We start from the raw sequence: 24288 nt of genomic DNA, 5'->3' as shown, positions 1-24288 counted from the left end.
TGGGCTGCAGAGCCACCTGGGTACGCATCTGGGCCATGACCGGAAGGATCTGTGGAGCAACGGGCCCTGCCGCTGGCTGTACAAGAGGTGGAAGACCTTGAGGAGCCGCCTGAATAAATGGAGGTTGCTGCACAGGCTGCCCCTGAGGTAGCGCACGTGGCGGGGGTGGAGGAGGCCGCTGAATTGCCGCTGCACCACCTTGGTCCTCAGTGTCACTCATGAGTCTGAGCGCACAGTCACCCCAGCATGGAACACCGGGGCCGCAACTCAAACTCCACAGTCACTGCAACACCTTGTGATGATGAAGAGGGTGAAAATCAGCGTGGCTACCAACCTGTAGATGAAGATGCACCACCTTGATGATGAAGAGGATGAAACAGAGTATATCCACCAGCCTGATGATGAAAGAGATGAGGATGAACTGTTCAGCCTTCAAATGTTCCAAAAATTAGAAGAAGAAAAATGCGTAGGTCATGTAAATCCTAGGCCCAAAGCCTTCTTTCTTGCTTTCACTCGACGTCGGAAACCCAAGGAAAAGCCAAAAATGAAATTAGGCACATATTCTTGCAGGTATGCCTTCCTGCAGTCAGGAGTTCCAAAAATTAAGCTTGGGGCCGCTTCCGAGCCGAAACCGGAGCCTCGTGAAGTCCCACAGCTTGTTTGCCAAAATGGCCGCCAGCCACGTGGGTAACGCACTACCCGCGGCAAAGAAACGAAGTGTTGCATCCACCTCGTTTCGGTGAAAAATTATGATTAATAGTCACTGCTGGGTCCGGGCATCGTTTCCTCCACTCGTCGCCACTGTTGAGGGTTCCTCCATGCCCCCATGCGGTCCCGTAGCCCCCACCTAGCAAGGACGACACTTCCACACGCGTCCTTACTGTTCGGGCTTCCCGTCGCTCCGTGCGGCCAGGAAACGCCCCGTTTATTTATGTTGCACGCGACGACGTGCTACGTCACGTCGCCGCGTGCGTGCCCGTCATCGGGCAGCGCCACAGTTACACCCTGTGGGTGGGACCTGGGTGAATGGAGTGTGTGACCAATATGCACTTCTTGTTGGGGCTGTCTGGTTTCTGGTATGAGAGACAAAGACTGAGACAGCCCTGCCGGAAACTGGTATGAATGCAGTGTGTAGTGTTGAATGGCTGGGTACTTGTCCCAATACACATTCCTTGTTGTGAGTGTCTGAGAGGGAGGAGTATGGCCTGAATGCACTATATGCCTGATTGGCTGACTGCATGAATGCCCTTCCGTATGATTGGCTGCTGAGTGTGACCCAGCAGTGTGGATGAGAGGCAGAATAGTATATCTGGGGACCTCTCCCCACTGGAAATTGTTCAGAAGCTGTGTCTACACTTGAAGAGTAACTGGAACTGCTGACCCTCGACGACCAGCTGGAAGAAGAAGAACTGCTGCTGCATTTGCTTCGACCCGATCCGAAACCTGCCGAGCTCGTCGAGGACTGATCCGAGAGAGGACCTGGCTAGGCGCCCTCTTCCCATGCTCTGAGGGACCATCGAGCACCACTAACCTTCGCCAAAGCTCCCTGGAAGACAGACCCTCGAAAGGCTGCTGACAGGAGATGGGGACCGCCGAGGAGAACGAAGTGAAGCACCCAGACATCAACGCCGTCGAAGTCCATTGCCGTCGACCAGGGTTCGGAGTATCGCCGTAACTGCTGGAGGCCCGTCGAAGCCGTTTTGCCCAGAAGAGGGGACCGCTTGACACCGTGCCGCCGACGACCGGAGCCACCCGCTCCTTTGCCTAAGACTGTTGAATCGAAAGGACTCCCTTGTCCGCACCGACGACCGCTTTATCCCACCGGAGAAAGTCAAGGACGCCGACGCGCCGAAGAAAATTCCGCCGGTGGGTTTCCCGCCACCCAAAGACCACAAAGACTTCGACGACTCAACACTCTTGTTGGGCCACAGTTCTTCAGAAACTCTTTGTGGTCCTGAACTATCCAATGCCGAGGTGCCCCGCACACCTCATCCTCGCAGAACGTCACCGAGGAGCACCGCCTGGAGCAACGTCGTGGTCTCGGCACCTTCAAACTCTTTATCGGTGCCGTCAACGCTGAGTTCACCTTCTTCAACGCCTCTCGATGATCCGTGGCTCCTGCTTTAAAGGGAGTCACTCAAGAAGGATCCCTTGACGCCTCTTCAAAGAACTCTGCTCCACGAGGTACATTGGGGGGTAGAAACATTATAGAAGGAAATAAAACTTATAGAACAATATATGGATTCGGCTTGTGTTATATCTTTATTTTACAGGTTGCCCAGGTGGGGGGATCTCCACACAGAACTGTGTCTATTGGTAGGGCCAGTATTCTGCCAATTGCTCTAACCAACCGCTTTCCTCCAATGTCTATGGTTGGTTTCCTTTGCTAATTGATTTGTGCGGCATTTTAACCAGAGTACAGTTGATTCACTTTAATGAAATCTGATAATAATTGTGTTACCACTTAGAACTGTATGTATTTGTATGTATTTGCCATTGTAGATTTTCTAAGCACAAAGTGAGTTATTGTGATGGTGTACATAACCTTGAATATTAATTATATAAAGACTGTAATACAATTGGCCTCATTACGAGTAGGGCGGTAAGGGATACTGGCCACAGGTAACGAGACCGGTGCCAGTAATCCCCTACTGCCCTATTCCGAGGTCCCTTGGCGGGGACCGTAAGGAACATGTGGTCAGACCACACGTCCCTTACGGGTCCCGCTAAGGGACCAGGCCGCTAAAACGGGCTTGCACATCACAAGCCCATTATTAGCACCCTCCCCATTCCCATTGAGCCCTATGGGAGCTCAAATGGGAATGGGGAATGGCATGTTCAATGGGGATAGACCGGTAAGTCCCCATTGGACTACACCGGTTCCGGACCTGTTATTGGTGGCAGTCATGGCGCAAATGGCACCATGACTACCACCAATCTCGTAATGAGGCCCAATGTGTGGACATTCCTTTGTGGGGGCTTGAGGACTACACTGTACTTAAGAACCAGCCTGCATCCCCTCCTGAGAAGCTAGGCCTTGATTGCTCGTCCATTGCTACCGTAAAAGAGAATCTTGGCTGGGGTCCTCTGTGCCTCTCCTCTGCCATATAGAGAGCAGAAGTACAGACACCCCCTCCAGTCTTTACAGGGACAGCTTATCCTCCAGCATATAGCTCACAAAATAGGGATGGGTTTGCCCAAGATCAGACAGAGTATCAAGCACAAGCGCCGCAAACACAACAGGCTTTGCAACCACAGCAAGCACCATTGAATCCGCCGCAAGGGCAGTCACAGCACGCACCCATGCAGACTCAGCAAAGTGCAAACACAGGACAGTTATTGACTCCTAGGGTAGGGGATGTTACTGTCATGGGAGGAAGTCCTTTTACAGGTATGGGAATAAGCGTGTACCCACAATAGGACAGCCCACAGGGCGACTTGATGTGTTCAGTATTATCGGTGACACCAAATCCTCAAGGGGAACCCAGGGTTGATGTTACCATAGGAGGCAAATCTTTTTCTTTTTTAGTCGATACTGGGGCAACTCGCTCATGTATACGAGAGGGAAAATATCCATTATCAGGAAATGCCATGAATGCGCAAGGCTTCTGTGAAGTTACAAGTTGAGTTTCTTTTACTGATGAATTGCCAGTCTCTATAGGAGATTGTGACATGTCTGTTCCATTATTGTATTCAAGGCAGACGCCAGTTAATGTTTTGAGCCAAGACTTAATGACGAAGCTAAATATGACAATTTCCTTTACTGATGAAGGCATAGTGTGTTCCACTCCACGGATACATTATTTAAACGTGGGTGAATGCATAATGCGTTTAAAGGGCTAATAGCTCTGCGAGGAATGTTATTAGAGCCAGAGGATTTTCTTTATGGGGTACGCATTTTGTAAACATGGCTACCCGGCTTCGTAGGAAAGGCTATGAGCAACCCTAATTAATTCTTGTTCAGGCCACAGGTACCTATGGACGAAGAGGGGGTCCAATTATTCCCTTAGAGTTAGAGGCAGCCATAGTGCAAGGGGAATTGGCCATGCTCGAAGGAACCGATGATGAGGGCAGGCCATGGAGAGTGTAATTACCATTGGGGAAGGGTATAGATTGACTGACGTCACAGATGTGTATATGTTTAAGGATGATCTGTCAGACGATGAACTAATATTCAAAATGGGTATTACATATTGGATCAGAATAGAGAGAAAGGAAATCCCACAGTGAATGATGATAGTGCGGCAGCAGCTTTTATTTTTTCATGAGGACATGGATAAAGTGCCAACCTCTTTATGGACTACAGGCCCCTATGACATAGGCCTATTGAGGTTGGTGGGAGAAGTTAAGATTAAGCTGAAACCAGGAGCAATTTTACCTCTAGTAAGGCAGTACCCAATGTCTCGAGAGGCGGATGAGGGTATTTTTAAGACTATGGGGGTCATTACGACCCTGGAGGTAACCATGCTGCAATTTGCGGCATGGTTACCCCCTTACCGGGTACCGGGTCTGGGTTCCTTGAATGAGGAATTACCGGGCCATTCCAACCTTGGAGGACCCGGTAATTCCTCATTCAAGGAACCCGGACCCGGTACATCTACATTCCCAATCGAGCCCCCCTAGGGCTCAATGGGAATGGGAAGGGAGCTAACAATGAGCCCGTGAATAGCTCCCTGGTCTGCTAGCGGGACCCACTAAGGGTACCTGGTTTTACCAGGCACCCTTTGCGGGTCGCGCAAGCAGACTCGTAATGCGGCGGTAAGGGGTTGACGGCTCCGGCACCATTACTGGCGCTGTTAACCCCTTACCGCCAAGTCGTAATGACCCCCTATATCAGCTATGATGCAACAGGGTATCTTGGTGACGTCTGAGTCACAGTGTAATACTGCTGTGTACCCTGAGAAAATAATCAAAAGGGGGTTGTGGCAATTAATTCTCGACATGAGACTACTTAACCAGATTGTAGAGGCAGAGTTTCTTCTAGTTCCAAATCCTGTGACGATTTTATGTAGAATCCCCATGAAGGCACGATCATTTACAGTGATTGACTTGAAAAATGCATTTTTCTCAATCCCGTTGCATAAGGACTCTCAAGACCTCACTTCATTTATGTTCGGCAGGCTAAGCTGAAGAGTACTTGTTTGCCCCAAGGGTACTCTGAGTCTCCATTGATCTATAATAGGGTCTGTCAGATGGACCTAAGCAATATTGATTTGCCAATCCAGACATGGACCCCTTGCTTACTGTTCTCAGAGAGGCACAGCTCCACCTCACTGATGATGCCAAAATCAATGCAAAGACTGATATGCAGGGATATTTCTTCTCTGTGAAAGGAACAGTGAGCTAAAGACTTGGTTGAGACTTTCCCAGGGGCCATCCACCCAAGAACAGGTCAATGGGCTCTGTTCGTGCTGTTAGAAAGACTCCCAGAACCCCCATTGTTTTGATTTGCCAAGTGTTGTGCTGCAGTACATAGATTACATTTTAGTTGTAACACGACAGGAGATAAGTGCAGACAAGATTCGATTCAGCTAATGACTATTTTAGCAGACAAGGGATATAAAGTAGATAAGGAGAAATTACAATATTGCCAGGAGGAGGTGTTGCACATAGGCCAGTTAATCTTGCGTGAGGGAAAGAAAGTTACACCGAAAGAGCCCAAAAACCACACACGATAAAGCAAATGAAGCAATTTCTGGGATTATGTAACTATGTTAGAGCATGGGTATTTGATAATAGTTCATACACAAGACCCCTTTTGCAGGTTTTAATGAAAGCCCAAGTGAACAAGCAGAAAATAAAATGTACTTAGGAAATCGAGGAAGGGTTTGAGGAGTTGAAAAAGGCAATTTTTACAGCTCCAGTTTTAGGAATTCCCAATTATTCTGAGGAATTCTTCCTGTTTTCACACATGAATGGAACAGTTATGACAGCGGTGCTTACACAGAGGAACACACTACGGTACAAACCTCTGGCATATTATAGTGGGGTTCTAGATCCAGTTATGAGAGGACACTTTCCTTGTGAACAATCTCCGGCAGCAGCCGTATTCGCCATTGGGAAGTCTATAAGCATTGAGATGGGGTGTTCCATGACCTTATTTGTTGAGCATGCTTTGTTTGCTGTTTTGGAGAAACCTAAGGGTACACTGACATCTCAGAGTGCTTCTGCATATGAGGTAGTTATAACAAATTCAGCAATCAAAATGTCAGGTGTAAAATAGTGACCCATGTTTGTAGCAGAACCTAGCAGAACCTATGACAGAGGATGAGCAAGCGCATGGTTGTTCTAATTACGAGGAGTTCTATGATGAGATACCAAGGGTGAAAGAGAATGTTCTAGCAGGAGGCGAGGTTCTCTTTATTGATATGTTGTCAAAAACTGATCAAACTGATGGAGAAAGGCATTTGGGGAATTTGAAGTGGTAGCGAGTGCAAGACTAGCGTCTCACTTTTCGGCACAGGCTGCAGAATTGGTGCCGCTTATTGTCACACTTGAGAAACACGAAGGGCAGGAGGTCATGGTGTACAGTGACTCGCCTATGTGAAGTCAACCGTACACCAGGGCTAGCACATTGGAAAAGGAGGAGCTACCTCAGAGCGGACGGCTCTCCAGTGCAAAACGCTGCATTATTGGACAGGCTTATTAAAGCACTACAACAAAATGATTTTATCTCACGCGGGAATGAAGCCGCAAATGAAGAGGCCAAAAGGGTTGCTTATTCACCTGATATTTCTGTTTTGATAATCCAAATGTTAAGGAAAGAATTGTCACCATTACGGTTGTGAACAAAGGGTTCAATCAATTGTCTAGAACGCATTTGATAGAAGTTCAAGGCGGTACTCCACAGGAAGAGAAAGAGCTATGGATACAGACAGGGTGTTTTTTATCCCACTCTGAAGCATTATGGTGACAGGAGAGCACTGGTAAACCGGTGATGCCTGTAGCCTTGTTAAGGGTAGCATTAGAACAGCTACACTACCCTGCGCATATAACTAGGGAGAGTCTCACTGCAGCTATTGCAGAAGACTGATTCATACCGAACCTGTTAGAACACGTTGCTTTTTATGTAGTAAATTGCATCATATGTCAAAGGTTTGCAGCTGGGCACACATTGCAAACAATTAGAGGAGTGATTCCTCAACCAAATGGTGTTTTTCAGCATTTAGATTATGTTGTTATGCTGCAAGTATGTAGTGGATATAAGTTTCGGATAGTGGCGGTGTGTCCCTTTTCGAGGTGGATTGAAGCTGGTCCATGTACGCACCCTGATGCCACTTGCGCTGCAAAGTTTTTAGTCAGATAAGTCTTTCCTAGAATAGGAGTATGTGAGGTGTTAATATCCGACCATGGCCCCCATTTTGTTAATGAAGTATTTGGACAGATTAGTCTATTGATTAGTATTAATCACAGGTTTTCTTAACTCAACAGTCTTCTCAAAGATGGAATAGCCAAACTCAAATTGACACTGAAAAAGGGATGGCTATATTGCCTGCCCCTTGCACTGTATGAATTAAGGAATCAGCCTGGGTCGGACCACCACCTCACACCCCATGAGTTAGTGCCAGGAAGGCGAATCAGAACACCTATGTCCCCTCCATCGAGGAGTAGAAGTGATGCCCAGATGACTGCAGAATTGTTAGGAAATGAGCTTTGTGCGTATTTAACATGTATGACCAGTATTATCTCTGTCATTTCAGATCAACTCAAGCGGAGGGGGGGGTCGGTCTCAGGACACAGATGGAGACCATTCAGCAACCAGATACAAAGAATTACCTGTACCCAAATTATTCTATGGAGATCCCATTCTAATTTGCAACTTCACTAGGAAGTGGCATGAGCCCCGATTTAGTGGACCGTATATTGTGGAGAATATTACTCCATCTGCAGTAAAAGTTCAAGAAAGGCGTACCTGGATTCACTTGGGTGACGTGAAACCGCATGCTATTGAGACTGGAACACCCCCACCCGATTCGGAAGCAAGACAAGAAGAAGCAGTTCAGCACGTGTAGACTCGATCGATGACGAAGAAGCTGGATGCAAGTTTGCTGATTAAATAAATGCAAGTGTGCATTTAGACTGTGGCTTACCTCGGAAACTCTTTATAGATATTTTAGCTGGAGTGAGAAACCAACTGTCCTTGAGCCCCAGGAATTCATTAAAATTGGACTTAAGAAAGTGCTGATGTGCTAATAATGCTTGAACTTGATTTTATCTTTGACGATTGGAAAAGGAAACAATTCCCTGATTCATTCCATAGACTCCTTCTCGCTGTCTTCGTTTTTATACTTAGAGCTTACCCTCCTCTTGTTGGGTGTAGCACTGACGTATGCACTTTTGTGCAGGATCCTAAGAATGGCTCTGCGATTAGAAGATTATTGGCAGCAAAAATTGTGCAAATTCGGCAGCTACCTGAGCATTTAACGAGGATGCCTGATTAAAAAGGTGTTTTCCTTCCTTAAAAGTAGTACACAGGTACAATGTGGTCTATTGAGAATAATGCAGTTCCACAAAGTGAGCAGACTCAATGACATGTAGAGAGACACCAATGGTGGGATTTTATGTACTGGTGCATAATATATGTGTGCACTGCATCTGTCATTGTTTTTCTATTTCATCTAATTCACACTGCTTAATTTGTTGATTCCAGAAAGGTAGAAGTCCCTCTGATTCTCCCAACTCCAGTGACCTATGCAGAGTTAGATGTTGTAAGAAGAACAGCAGATTTGGGGAACAGCATGTGGTATCAACACATGAAGGATGTAGGAAAGAGAACCTCTGACTAGGATTGCTTTGTATGTGATCTCCTACCTTATGCTATGGGGAAGTCCAAAATATTCATAGGTATAGAGATGGGTGTCCAGACAGCTCATTGCCTGACTCGCCTTGCTCTCTGCCATACAAGAGGCCAATTTCAGGGTTATACAGCATCTTTGGTATGGGCAACTAAATGGACATCTCCAGAAGAAGACTATGTCCAATATTTAAAGATAAGAGAAAGAGCGCACACCAGAGATCATGTGATAAGATGCAAACAGCCTGGAATGAAAGGAGCAGGAATCAGTAGGGAAATAAATAGAAAGCTGAATTGCCAAGGAAAGACTGATTAAGAAATACTAATATGCAAGGAAAGAGGCCAGATGCAAATCTGGGGAACAGTACTTTCTCCAGATGGTTGGAAAGAAGGCATAGTCATATGCCAAGCTGTGGAAGTAACTGTACATCATAAGCCAGTAATAGATTGTGTGGAAAAAGGATGCAAACCTCTCTGGCTGAGGCTTGCAATGTTGCTCACATGGGTCGAAGACAAAAGAGGCACGTTGCAGATAGTGACTCTGGCTAGTGCAGAGCTATGCTTCAGAAATAATGGCACAAGAGAAGTTGGAGAGAATCAGCAGTGTGGTCGAATCTTCGATGTACCAGGAAAGAAGGATGGTACAGTAGTGATAATGGATCACTACTGGGCCTGCAGATCCAGAGAATACATGAAGCTGCCCAGAGACTGGGGAGGACTATGTTCTATGGTGATTGTTCATATTCCAGCATTAGTGATTCCAAGGAGTGACCTGAACATTGGTGAGTTTGCAAAAGCAGACGCTCACCTGAGAAAGAAGAGATCTATTGGATTCCTCAATCGAACAAAAAGGGAGAACTATTTCTCAGCTAAATCGATAGAAGCTTTCAATTCTATTCCGTATTAACACAGGCTGTTCAGTCAGACTTCAGCAGTGCTTGCGACATTCTTCATGCCAGGGATCCAGATGATGGCAAATGCCAAATGGTTCCAGATAACCAGATGGGAGATCCTGCAGACGATCAGCACTACTATAAAGGGATTCAATGCTATCAAAGAAGAGCTGAGAGCCATAAGACTAATGACTCTTAAGAACAAATATATCCTGGAGATGATTACAGCTATGGATGGAGGTGTTTGTGCCACAATCGGAGAATCATGTTGCCCATTCATACCTTATCACGATGACGAGATTGGAACCTTGACAAAGGCCATAACGATGTTAACATACTTGCATATCAAGATGGAAGATGAAGTGGAAGACATTGCAGATGATAGCTGGTTTGTGTCAATCTTTTTATGGGTTCCGCAATGGATGGCGAATATCTTCAAGTTCCTTGGAGCCCTGTTGGTGATGATTATGTTTGGATTCTGTGCGGTCAGAATAATAATCACACAGTGCAAGAAGACTGCCAAGAAGGCAACAGGAATGAAGATCATGATCGATGTCGAGGCTGGGTTTGGACTCAAAGAGCTAACAGATGAAGAAATGAGAGACTATGTTAAGGCCAGTATTCAAGCACCTGGAGGAACGAAATTCCTATATCCGAAGAACCACAAGATGTATGTGGGAAGATGGATCTACTGCAGTCTGAATGGACAATGCAGTCTAATGACCTTGAGTATTGATGAGCATGTGAAATCAGCAGGATGCCTGAAGGGAGTAATATAGATATTGACTCCAAAGAAGCACTTCTTCAGACAAGGATGTCTGGATGCGAAGATTGATGAGAGAGTGGTCGATAAATCAACCAGAGGGGGGAGTGTAGAGAAGGAGCCAAGTACCTCTGCCGGAAGTCCTTCCCCCATTCTGCCTATATGTTGGTAACCGGAAATTGTGACATGCGCATTACCGGTGAGGGTTCCTATATCGCGAAAAGACCTTGAAACAAGGTATCCATTGAGAAAACCTTATATGTATCCGTGAAGAAATGATGGTCTTCTGAAGGGAGTTCCAGAAGAAGTGTGAAAATGTTCTGACTTGAGTGTCGTGTAGACCGATGAGACCTCCGTCCCCAAGTGACGCACAGGGGAGCAAAATAGAAACCCGCTGTGCGACCCTTGAGGCCACAGGTGAGAGATGTCTTCCCAGATCCACGGAGCCTCTGGAACACCGATGCTGCTGTCAAGAAGGAATGAGGTTAAGCACCAGGCAATCACAATACAGGCAGGTAAACAAAAGAATCTAAAGTGTCTTACCTATCTGGTGTAAGGGAGACCCAGGTAACCTAGTAGGGAGGTTTGAGGCTCAAAAAGATACAGCGGTCCCTGGAGTGGTAGAACCGCAGGTAAGCGTGGATGCAGGTAGGCCACCTGTAAGATAGGGCTTGACTTGGGCGTAGAAGTACAGCAAGAATTTCAGGGATGATCCAAAGACGAGTCGATATGCAGTCCAAAAATCCGGCAACAGGTAAACAGTTCCGAGCAAAGGTACCAAGGGGTGTCCAAGAGAGTCCAAGATAGAGTTCCGTGGTCGAGGTAGCAAGGAGCAAGTATAAACGCCAAACAGGGTCCGGAGCCAGCTGAGAAGCAATGATCGTCCTGCCTCTCAGTTCTTTATACTGTGTGTCCCTGGGTCATGTGACGTCTACCAAGATCACGTGAGGAACACCACACTGTATCACGTGACCGACGTGATGACGTATCGCCGTCCCTTCTGCGATACATCCTCCAAGGCAGTTGCCAATGCAGGAAAGGTTGTAAGCGAGCCCGTACACCAAAGAAGGAACGGTGTTTTCGGTTCTGTGGGTTCACCGAATCCCTTGAGCCTCGAAGCTGGGGTGGAGGTGTTTGGGGAATGTGAGCAGTGTTCTGATGTGGGGAGGCCTGATGTGCTGAGGATCGCCTAACATAGCCCCTCCCCAACGGCCCACGACCCCGTGGGCAGGATGGATGGTCTAAATGGAAACGGGCTACCAAGCGAGGGGCGTTCAGATCAGAGGTGGAAACCCATGAACGTTCCTCCGGGCCGTAACCCTTCCAATCCACCAGATACTGGATCCCTCCCCTAAACCACCTGGAGCCCAAAATGGCCGACACCTCGAAAACATCAGGAGAGGACAAGGACACCGGCGCAACAGGGGTACGAAGACGGACAGAGTCGGGACAAGGTTTGAGGAGGGAGACATGAAACACAGGATGGATGCGCCAAGAGCTGGGAAGCACTAGACGGAAAGCCACCGGATTAACAACCTTTGAAATCACATAGGGACCGACAAAGCGAGGTAGCAACTTCCGACAACCCACTAGGCGAAGATGACGGGAAGACAACCAGACCCTGGAACCCACCACCAGAGGAGGAGCAGCCCGACGTTTGCCATCCACACGGGCCTTCATAGCAGCCTTTGCTTCAGTGAGATGAACCACTGTACTAGCGTGTAAGGCAGAAAGATCCCTAAGACACGTCGTGGCCGCAGGGTTCGCAGAATCAGAAGCATCAGGGACCGGCAAGACCTTGGGATGTTGGCCATAGAGGGCGTAAAAGGGAGAATAACCAGTGGCTGAATGAGCCGCATTATTATATGCGAACTCCGCAAGCCGCAAAGCGGCCAACCAAGAGGTCTGATGTTGCAACATAAGGCAGCGAAGGTATTGTTCCATAGATTGGTTCGTCCTTTCGGTCTGTCCATCGGTCTCAGGATGGTAGGCCGAAGAATACCTGGTATCAATGCCCAATAGCTTCGTCAGGGATCTCCAAAACCGAGAGGTGAACTGTGACCCTCGATCAGATATAATGACCGAAGGAAGGCCGAATAGCATGAACACATGTTCAAAAAACAAATCCGCTAATACAGGAGCCGAAGGGATACCTTTGCAGGGAACAAAACGGGCCATTTTAGTGAACGTGTCCACCACCACCCAGATGGAGTCGAAGCCCTTCGACTTGGGGAGATCAGTAACGAAATCCATCGTCAACGTATGCCAGGGCCTGGGAGGTACCGGAAGCGGAAGCAACAACCCAATTGGTCGACCCCTTTGATGTTTAGCCTGAGCACATACTGCGCATGATCTAACATAACATTCTACATCGCGCTTCATAGAAGGCCACCAACACCAACGCTTGAGAAGATCTAAAGTGCGCTCTTGTCCGGGGTGAGCGTTAAAGGGAGCGTCATGAGACCACTCAAGGGCCAGATTACGTGTGTCAGGTGTGGGAAGGAACAGGCGTTCATGTACGAACGGTAATCCATCAGAGAACACTGGGTCCCATTCTCGCAACTGGTCAGAATGATCGCTAGTCCAGGATCGAACCGAGTCTATCAGTGACAATGAGGGAGTACAGAGACAAATCACATGACTCTTTCCGAGAACAGTGTCGGGGAATGTAGGCAATTGGACCCCCCCCGGGGAACGTGACAAGGCATCCGCTTTCCCATGTGCCGTTCCAGGACGGTGCATAATACGGAAGTCAAAGGAGGAAAAGAAAAGGTGCCATCGGACCTGTCTGCTATTAATGCATTTCAGAGAGGCCAAATCCTGTAGGTTCCGATGATCGGAGTATACTGTGATAGGATATTTAGCCCCCAGGAGATGATGACGCCAAACACGGAAAGCGTCCATGACAGCCAAGAGTTCTTTTTCCGTAACGGTATAATGAGACTCAGTACTGGAAAACTTACGGGAGTGGTATGCCACTGGATGTAATTTGCCTGTATTAGGACATGTTTGTGACAGTACCGCCCCGAGGGCAAAGGAAGAGGCATCTGCCTCGACTATGAACGGAAGATCCGGATTGGGATGTTGGAGTCCCGGTGCGGTAGTAAAGGCGGTTTTCAAAGTCTCAAAAGCCTCCTGCTGTTCTCTCTGCCACTGATATGGTACCCGAGGACTAGTCAGGGCCGTGAGTGGGGCTACAATCGTGGAAAAGGAAGAAATGAAACGCCTATAGAAGTTGGCAAATCCTAAAAAGGCCTGCAAGGACTTGAGTGTTTGAGGTACTGGCCAATCTAAGACTGCTTTGACCTTAGACTCGTTCATGGATAACGCCCCAGGGGTGATGTGGAAACCCAAAAACTCAACAGAGGTCTTATGGAACTGACATTTCTCAGGTTTGGCAAATAAGGAATGTTTGCTTAAACGCGTTAATACTTCTCGGACGTGTTTTACATGGTCATCCAGATCACGAGAGAAGATCAGGATGTCGTCCAAATACACAACCATGTACACATCCAGAATATCCCTGAAAATGTCATTCATGAATCGTTGGAACGTGGCCGGGGCGTTACATAAGCCAAAGGGCATGACAAGATATTCGTACAAGCCGTAACGAGTACAGAAAGCAGTTTTCCACTCGTCTCCCTCGCGAACGCGTACCAAATTGTATGCGCCGCGTAGATCGAGTTTGGTAAAGATGGAAGCATGTGTTAAATGATCCAAGAGTGAAGTGATTAACGGGATGGGATATCTATCCTTCTTGGTGATCGCGTTAAGACGCCGATAATCCACACAAGGACGTAAATCCCCCTCCTTCTTGGGTACAAAGAAGATAGGACTTGCTGCTGGTGAAGTGGAGGGGCGGATGTGTCCTAAACGCAGGGCGTTCTGTACATATTCTTTTAACACCAGTTCTTCCGAAGGAGACAAAGAGTAGATCCTGCCCGAAGGAACAGTGGAATCAGGAAGCAATTCGATTGGGCAGTCATAAGTTTTATGTGGAGGAAGTACCTCAGACGAGCCACGATCGAAAACTGATTCGAAAGCCTGATATTCTGGCGGAATCCCAGACACCAACCCCCCAACAGTATGGGACTGTATGACTTCTGGATCGTCAACTGTCAGTGTGAGTTGTGCTAAGGCTCCCAAGACCCGAGAGGGTGTGTCAGGGGCTTGATGGATCGGGAGACAATAATTCTGACAAATATCAGACTCAAAGAGTACAGTGCCTGCTTGCCAATTGATCAGTGGATTATGTTCACGTAACCAGGGAATCCCTAGTATGATACCGAATTGAGGTGCGGTGATCAAATCAAAACATAAGGTTTCTGTGTGTATGTCTTGTATGTTCAACAAGAGGGGTGCAGTTTGATGTCTAACAGGACCAGAAACCAATGCGGAGCCGTCTACGGCTTGGACATGTTCCGGTTGTATTTTTACCACTAAGGGTAGATTGAGGGAATGGGCCAAATCAATATCTATGTAATTACCAGTGGCACCGGAATCAATAATGATATTGACTGCATGTAGAAGGCCAGTAGAGGGACATAGAGTAGCCTTTACGGAGATGGGTTGAACACGAGCAAAGGCAAGAGGGGTTCCCGGAGAGGATGATGGGACACTCGACCTGGTCTCCGGTTCTAAGGTCGAGCCATCCGAAAAACCTGACTCTTCTTGGGACGTCGAGGACACTCTTTCACGAAATGTCCAGTGGTGCCACAGTAAAAGCACGCATTATCTACCCTTCTTCGTTCCCTCTCAGATGTTGTAATAGGACTGCGTACCCCTCCCACTTGCATAGGTTCTTCAGTACCGGAAGCGGGAGTGTTAACAAGAGTAGGAGAGGAGGAGGCCCCCAATTCAGCTCTACGCTCCGATCGGCGTGCATCTACCTGCAGGACGAGATCAACCAATTCCTGATACTGAGTAGGCATAGAAGGGATCACTGCTAAAGCGTCTTTCATGGTGTTACTCAACCCCCTATAAAAGACCACCGCCCGCTTGTTTTCTGGCCATGATGTTTCCGCAACTAGCTGATTGAACCGGGTGATGTAATCTATCAGAGTTCTTTTGCCCTGAGTCAATTCCAACAACTCCAAATCCCTAGACTGTGCCTTGTGTCGAGTATCGAATACTCGGGACATTTCTAGGACCAACAAATCAAAGTCATAAAGAACCGGGCTATTGTTTTCTAACAGGGGATTAGCCCAAGCGGCAGCTGTTCCAGCTAAATGGGAAAGGGCGAAGGCGGCCTTAGCAGTGGACATGGGAAAAGCCAAAGGCCTGCATAAGAAATGTAACTTGCACTGGTTAACAAAGGTTCTGAATTTCTTGGGATCACCCTGGTAACGTTCAGGAGCAGCCAGGGGGGAAGGAGTTGGGAGGATTACTGGAGTCGGGACTGGGGGTGTAATGGAGGAGCTGCCATCTCCAAACTCCGGGTCTGCAGGAAGGGAATGCTGAACGCTCTGTATGGTATCCAACCTTTGATGGATCACTGTGTTCGCGGCGGCCATATCTGCCCTTAATATTGTAATTGCCTGAACTAGAGCAGTTATGGGTTCGTCCGTGGATCCCTGCATCGTCTAACACGACTATACGGCTTCTCAGTCTGTTCTGACTTGAGTGTCGTGTAGACCGATGAGACCTCCGTCCCCAAGTGACGCACAGGGGAGCAAAATAGAAACCCGCTGTGCGACCCTTGAGGCCACAGATGAGAGATGTCTTCCCAGATCCACGGAGCCTCTGGAACACCGATGCTGCTGTCAAGAAGGAATGAGGTTAAGCACCAGGCAATCACAATACAGGCAGGTAAACAAAAGAATCTAAAGTGTCTTACCTATCTGGTGTAAGGGAGACCCAGGTAACCTAGTAGGGAGGTTCGAGGCTCAAAAAGATACAGCGGTCCCTGGAGTGGTAGAACCGCAGTTAAGCGTGGATGCAGGTAGGCCACCTGTAAGATAGGGCTTGACTTGGGCGTAGAAGTACAGCAAGAATTTCAGGGATGATCCAAAGACGAGTCGATATGCAGTCCAAAAATCCGGCAACAGGTAAACAGTTCCGAGCAAAGGTACCAAGGGGTGTCCAAGAGAGTCCAAGATAGAGTTCCGTGGTCGAGGTAGCAAGGAGCAAGTATAAACGCCAAACAGGGTCCGAAGCCAGCTGAGAAGCAATGATCGTCCTGCCTCTCAGTTCTTTATACTGTGTGTCCCTGGGTCATGTGACATCTACCAAGATCACGTGAGGAACGCCACACTGTATCACGTGACCGACGTGATGACGTATCGCCGTCCCTTCTGCGATACATCCTCCAAGGCAGTTGCCAATGCAGGAAAGGTTGTAAGCGAGCCCGTACACCAAAGAAGGAACGGTGTTTTCGGTTCTGTGGGTTCACCGAATCCCTTGAGCCTCGAAGCTGGGGTGGAGGTGTTTGGGGAATGTGAGCAGTGTTCTGATGTGGGGAGGCCTGATGTGCTGAGGATCGCCTAACAGAAAATGAATGAAAGAAAAGACTGGTGACGTCACATGAAGCAGAAGTGACGCTCCCAGAAGACATGCCAATATAGAAAGAATATAGACCTTATAGAATCTGATGTCAAAGTAGCGGAGTAAGCAACATTTCAGGAGCGAAATGAAGATTGCACATGCAGAGAAGCACTGAAGAAAATGCAAGCCATTTTACAAATGTACAGACGCAGGAACGCAAGTAGACAAAGTAATCATAATGCTGGATAGGCAGTGAATAGATTGCAGCCGATGCGCCAATGTATAAATATAGTAATATATAGACTCTGGATGTTCCACTATGCATTTTAGCAAACTTGGATCTCGTGAATGGAAGGGCTGGAAGTGTGGCGCAGCAGAATAGAATAGCTGACGGTGAAGAAAGATTGAAGAAGGCTTGTCTGGCCCAGTGTCAAGAGTCGGGGCCACCGAGAGTCTAGTTATCTACTCAAGAAGATAGATGAACGTGAGAAGCAAGCTGAGATCCTGTTTGAGGTGTAATGGAAAACCACTAGAAGTGCCAAAATGTCTTCCTTTAGTAGTATTAAATACAGCAAAGGAGCTCAAAAACGTGGTCTACAGTCAGAAGATAAGGCCGTGCCTTCACTCCCTTTTATTTTCAGACACAGTGAGCCTCTGCAAGGCTGTGTTCAAACAGATTTAATTGAATGACGGACCGCAGGAGCGATGATGGATGTTGGGCTAATTGGTTGGAAAGGAAGGACTAGGCCAACTGCCCAGTGCCTGGGGTACCAGTTTGCATGCTGCTAGCGAGTGGAATATTCCAGAAGGCTACAAGCGTGCCAACCAATTGTAGAGGGCCACATAGCAATGAGCCCTATAGTTTGAGAAGCCAATAGCATGTTGTGTATTAGCCTGACATGGAAGATGACTTGCACTTGAGGTGGGCTTAGTTGTCCACCTGATCATAGAGATCCAATCACGATCCCCACCCATATAGAAAGTATACTTAGATGTTCTCTTTAAGCCTATCACAACCCCTGGTAGGTTTTCTTGTTTTGTCATGTAGGATGACATCACTTATGACAAACCTTTAGTATAAAACAAAGTTTTTTATTATATGTTTTCGAGGACTCGTTGAGCAAGCTGTTCAGCGTCCGTTGATGTCCATTGTACTCCCTGTTTTAAAGACTTGTTATTAAAACATCCTTAATTTTGCCAACTTTCTGAGTCGGTCTGATTATTGATGCATGAGTAAGATCTGCATCCCATCCATCTCAGATACTGTTACCTCGTCTTAACGGACCCCCAAACGGTTCAACTGCCTGCACTCTGTGAGGTTGATTTACTTGAAGACAGGGTGTCCTGTTGGAAATTCATCCCCACTATTTCCAAATATTTTCTAATGGAGCCAGTTGCTGGCATAGGTTTTTGTACATTTCCTGAATCGCTATGAGGGAAGTTTTAGTGGCAATTTGTGGCCCTACTGTGCACTGCATGTCCCTCCCTCTGCCTGCCCCTTCATCTTTTCTTTATTAATCACAACCCCCCTCCTCACTCACCTCACTCTTCTTCCCCTAACCATCCCGCTCTCCTTTGCCCTTTTCCCCCTCAATGCCCCTCATTACCTCACTCCACACTGACCCTTATTACAATACCCATGCCATAGACACAACTATTGACTTTACAGTGGTAGTTTAGATTTCATGTAGCAATTCTTAAGGTGGTCACAGTTTTATGAATTCCCACTGTTGATACTAAAGCTGACTGAGAAACCTCAGAAGAAAGGTAATATGCCCAGGATCACCTACTTTTGGTAATCTGGGGTATTCATTTATTTTTGTTGTCTTTTGAAAACCCCATACCCTATAGCAAATCTACCCGTACACCAAAGGTTGTAGTATAGCTAATCTATCATCACAAAACTGGCCCACAGTAGCATGTCGGCCCGACCGTTCATGTATTGCCTTGTAGGCCAATCCGAGCCCGCACATGCGATGTTGTGTTTTAGTCAGTTTGAAGCATGTGCTAGCTTTATACTTTGTTTTGGTCCTGTTCTATGCAGTCAATGGCCCTCATTAAAAGTTTGCCGGTCCGGAATTAATGGTGCTGGTAGAACTGTACCGGCACCGTTTCCCGGACTGGCAAACTAAGAGTTCTGCTGGCCGGTGCTGTCCCACCTGCCAGGTCTGACCTGGCGGGTGGAACGGCACCGGCACGTGGAGATGCGAGGATTATGACATGGTGCCAGTGTTTCTGCAGTCCCCATTCCCGTGGAGTCCTATCAGACTCCACGGGAATGGGGATTTACAGAACTGCTGGTGCTGCATTTACCGGACCACCAGGGTTGTAATGCCCCAGTAATTCTGGCAAGTCCGACGCCGGTAATTCAATACGGTCCGGCGGCATCCTGCCGGTTTTTCCGGCACGGTTACCGTCGGACACGCAATGAGGGCCAATGTGTCTCTGTAGACTTAGGTTTTCTTTATGCAGCTCATTGCATGCTTCTCTCCAGAGAACCACATTGTTGTGGTTGAACAAGGAATACTGGGAACATTGAGTGTAAACTGCTTCTGATGTGAATATATTCTTTAACAGGAGTTCCCACCAATATCAAGACTGCGACAAAATTACTACTGCTCGGCATGAGTAGTGGATAAACCTTCTGCTGATCCCCACACTAATAAAAGAACTACAGTGATCTCAAGCATAAAGGTGAAACAAACACACCCTGACTATGGCTTTCACCCCCGCTGTGGGGGGGGCTGATATGGCCTTAAAAGGCCCACCAGCCCAAACCCAAGTAAAAGCAAAAAGCCCCTGAACCTGGTGTATAAAATATTATTATATGCCTATTCGACCCTTTCCAAATGGTGTTACCCCGAAGAAAAAGATATAAATTATTATATACACATACAAAAGTACTGGAAACAACTATTTTTAAATCACGTTATGTTGAACTTGAAGGGAACACATCTCAAGTATTGGTAGCCAGGATACCAACTTACCCTTAGCTCAACATTGGCAACAAAAACATCAACTAATTGATAAGAAACATCTAAAATTTATTGGACTCAGAAAAGTGACTATGGGACCAAGAGGAGGAAACCTTGAAATTAAATTGAGGCAAGAGGAAGCAAAATTAATTTGTAAATTTCGTTCAGTGGAAAGAGGCTTAAATTCAGAACATGAGATGTCCTCATTTCTTTAAATAAAGAAAATAATGGTTAACCAAGTTCAACATAACGTGATTTAAAAATAGTTGTTTCCAGTACTTTTGTATGTGTATATAATAATTTATATCTTTTTCTTCGGGGTAACACCATTTGGAAAGGGTCGAATAGGCATATAATAATATTTTATACACCAGGTTCAGAAACTTCAATTAACAACCAGAGGGCAATGCTGGAATGGCATGTTAAGAAATTGGGACAGCTCTGTCTAAAAACATAGCTTTCCGGAATCAGTTTTCTATGTACAAAGGTACATATAAGCAAATTCTTACATACATAACTAACTTAGAATAAGCCATCGATGATTAGGGACATAAACCAATGTAATGATAAGTGTAACAAACAAGGAGAACGTGATCTCCATAAGTCAAAATTGAAATTTTCCCAAAATATGGCCGCGGGTTTAAAAATAGAAAAAGGACTGTCAGGGACACGATCGGAACAGTTTTTCGACTATAGCCTAGTTATGTATATTGCACCTTAGAGACAAAATTACCTTATTGATAAATTTAAATCAGTGCTGGACCAGGGACTATCAAGCAATGTGATTTATTGGTAAATTATCGAGAAAAATTTTTTTTGTGTAAAACTCCGTCCTGGATTAGTAAATTATAATTGATATATATAAAAGAAGTATTTTAACTTGCGTCAAAACAACAATTGACCTTTTGATCGTATTGTGCAAGAATTAGGACGAAAGTAATAAACATAGTAGTAGGACTAAGCGGTACCGTTACTAAGCTGACAATAATATCAGTACCTAGATGCAGAATGCACGGGGACTTTTAGAAACGGAATACGCTCGCAAGGAGCAGGTAAGCGTGCTGAGGGGGCTCTGAAATGGGGGTCCTGTTTATACGGTCCAACTACACGTGGCGACCACGTGGCATTACTCTTTGGATCTAGTCATAATAGTGAGAGATGCCAAGAGGCATTGCAATGATCAACACAGTTAAACATGGTTAATGGCACTGATACTCACGCTCTCCGCCGAGAAAATAACGGAAGGGATAGCCCCATTTAGTATTTGAAGTGATTTGACATAACGCGGGGCAAATAAACTCACTAATGAGCCTTATGATGTTTATGTTTTAGGGATTTAACCCATGACCATTGAAATTAAGCATTCAACTTATGAATTTTGAACGAAACAGATTAGGTAAGAAATAAGAGTGAGCGACACACTCAATGATGAACACATAAAACAATTATGAAGCGATCTTTCATCAATCAATTTCTAACAATAATTTTCTTTCTCATTGTGTTTTGTCAAATATTTCTGTTTCTCCATTTTGAAAAACGTTTTTCTCATTCCTAACAATCCCACCCTACCCCCTCCCTCAAAATGGCCATTCATCAATGTTGTTTAATTTTTGATTGGGTGCATTTTTGGATTTATAAAAATGGTAATTTTTGTTATGTAATGTTTAACTAGCCCTGATTTGAAAAAGACATAGAATGTCGAAACACGTGTAATCATATAGGGCATTTTTCTAAGGAACCAAAGGAGTAATAAAAAATCAATGACTTAATTTGGAGTATAAGAAGCATTGATTTATCTTTTCTTACAACGATACGACAAGGGCGCATGATATTAGTAAGAGTAACACAACCCTTATATACATTTTCGAACGGAGCAAGGGGGCCAGGAAGACTCCGTTGTTACCTAGGCATGCGACCGTAATTGGTGAACAATAAACTATTATAAAAAGGGCGCTGAGGTCCAATTGAGGAGGTACCCTATAAAAAAGGCTCCCCACATTTTCAAAAAAGCAAAAAGCCATTCGCACCCCAGGGTTTATCCAATTTGCAAATGGTGTTTTTTTCTCTTGGGAGATTGGTGTCGCTTGCATCAAACCTGGAGTCTGGGAACTTTCATCAGCAGACCGGGGCTACAATTATGCAGTTGTAGTGACAGGTCCCAACAATGTGGTGCTTTTTGGCAGTGGCATTGGTTTATGGGTTGAAGACGCTGGTAATAGCAGGCAGTGATTTCATGGCCGGAGAAGCAGAGACTTGCCGTAAGTGGTTAGAGGAATCCGCTGGCTCAACACAGCATTGGCACACTGCAGTGGCGTCAGCTCCAGTAAGTTGGTGACCAGGTGGCTGTGTCGAGTTGGGGATTCTAGAAGACTCAGTGGAACTCGGATGCAGAGACAGAGGAACTCTGGCATTGAGCAAGTACAGAGGTGCAGAGGCAGTTGAGCTTCAAGATCAAGGATGATTCCGGAGCCTCCCTTGTAGCAGCTTGGATGGCACTTAAGGTTCCCAAACCAGCATTGTGTCGGTTTGGAGATGCACTGAGAGCCTGGGGTCACTTCCTTGGTTATGTGGTTGCTGGGAAAACCACTCCATGTTTTCCAGGGACAAGGTAGATCTATCTGCTCTTCATTGCCACTCCAAACAGCTTGGATGGCACCTACAGGGGATCATTCACCTCTAGTATACATGGTAATGGTTACAGTTGAGTCAGTAGTGGGTCATCGGTCCAGCAGCAGTTTGTCCCCTGTGTTCCCTGGGGATAGTTAGACGAGAGAGATTGCCTCTGCCATGGATGCCTTTAATCTTCACTTCTGTGGCAGAGGACTTTGAAGTTGCCAGTACTTCTAACAGTAGGCAAGTGAATCCTTGTCATTGTAAAAGTCTGGCTCTGAATCAAAGAATGAGCGAGTGCTACCCTCTTTATATGAAGACACAATATCACAGGGGATTGGTCCAAACAGGGGATTGGTCCAAAGCAAGTCTCCTTTGAGGAATTCAACCCAGGATGCTGCTAGAAGGGCTTGTTCCTTATGACATGAAACCCAGAGTGTCTTGCCTGCAGGAAATTGAGGGGACAGAAAATGGAAGACAGCTCCAACAGAAACCAAGATGGTACAATCCTTTTCTCCAAAACCCTTGCTCTCTACCTACTGTTACTCTATCCCCTTCCCTTGCTTGCTAACTTCAAAGGAACTCAAGTGGACAGCATCTTGGTGTTAGAGTGGCTTTGGTATGTCAGTGCTGCCTTTTAGGTACCAGTTGCGAGGAGTCTTCCTGTGGGAAGTTCCTCTGCCCTGAGGGAAGGGGTTACCCTTCACACAGGAAAATCAGGGGGCAGCATCCTGATGGTTATGCCACACAGCTGTAGTGAGGCAGTTAGATCAGGTACTAATAAACATCAGTCCTGTTATAGCTGGGCCCTGTGCAAATGGCTTGCACTAGTATGATTTCAAATTTCTGTGGATGTATAATTGCATGCTCTTAGTAGTCACCGCGCCACACATAGGCATGGCTTATATGTAAAGATTTACATGCGCAGTGGTCTTCAAACTATGAAGCTGCCCCCCCTAGTTGGTCCAAAGGATGCCCAGAGAAAGAATGAGGCTTCTTAAAATGGGATTATGATGACTGCATTTAATAGAAAATATAAACATGAAATAGTTATAGTATGGGGCAGTGTTGATGCGCAGCTAGACCATGCGGACATGGGCACCTATGGCTCCGTGCTGGCCCTAAGATCTCCTCCCCGAAATATCTGGTTTATTGATATTGATATTTTATTTATATCGCGCTTGTACGCAAGTGTTTCAGAGCGCGACAAGGCAGTGGAGAACAAAACAAGATCTTTCTAGGCCCAGCGACATTGAGTATGTGCAAGTGCATGAGATAGGGGAGGGCAAAAGTGCATGGAAGGGGGAGAAGTAGAGAGTGCAGAGCAAAGGAGAAACAGATAAATAATAATGAATAAATAATAAAGGCAACAACCCGTGATAGTGCAGCCAGCAATTGGCAAGTGCTGGGTTTAAGGCAGCAGACAGGGTAGGTCTGATAAGTGCAGGAAGAAAAAACGGGGGGCTGTATGGGTACAGATACAGACCACAGTGAAAGGGGTGGCCCTCAGGCAGTGCGGGGGGGGGGGGGTGGCAGGATGAGCAGGTACCTGGGCCCAGAAGACAGAGGGTGGCCAGGTGCACAGTGCCAAGAGAGAACAGATCAGCAGGGGAGAGGGGGAGCAAAGGCAGAAGCAAAGAGGAAGGTCTTGAGGTGCTTTGAGAAATGGAGATGGTTCTCCTCAAGTTTTAGAGTGGCAGGGCGGCTGTTCCAGAGTGAGGCCCCAGCCAAAGACAGAGATCTACCCCCAGCTCGTTTCTTTGAAAAACA

Source organism: Ambystoma mexicanum, chromosome 7p, assembly GCF_040938575.1.
Source record: "Ambystoma mexicanum isolate Mex_15411 chromosome 7p, UKY_AmexF1_1, whole genome shotgun sequence".
Taxonomy (NCBI): domain Eukaryota; kingdom Metazoa; phylum Chordata; class Amphibia; order Caudata; family Ambystomatidae; genus Ambystoma; species Ambystoma mexicanum.
Note: the sequence above shows the minus strand (reverse complement) of the source record.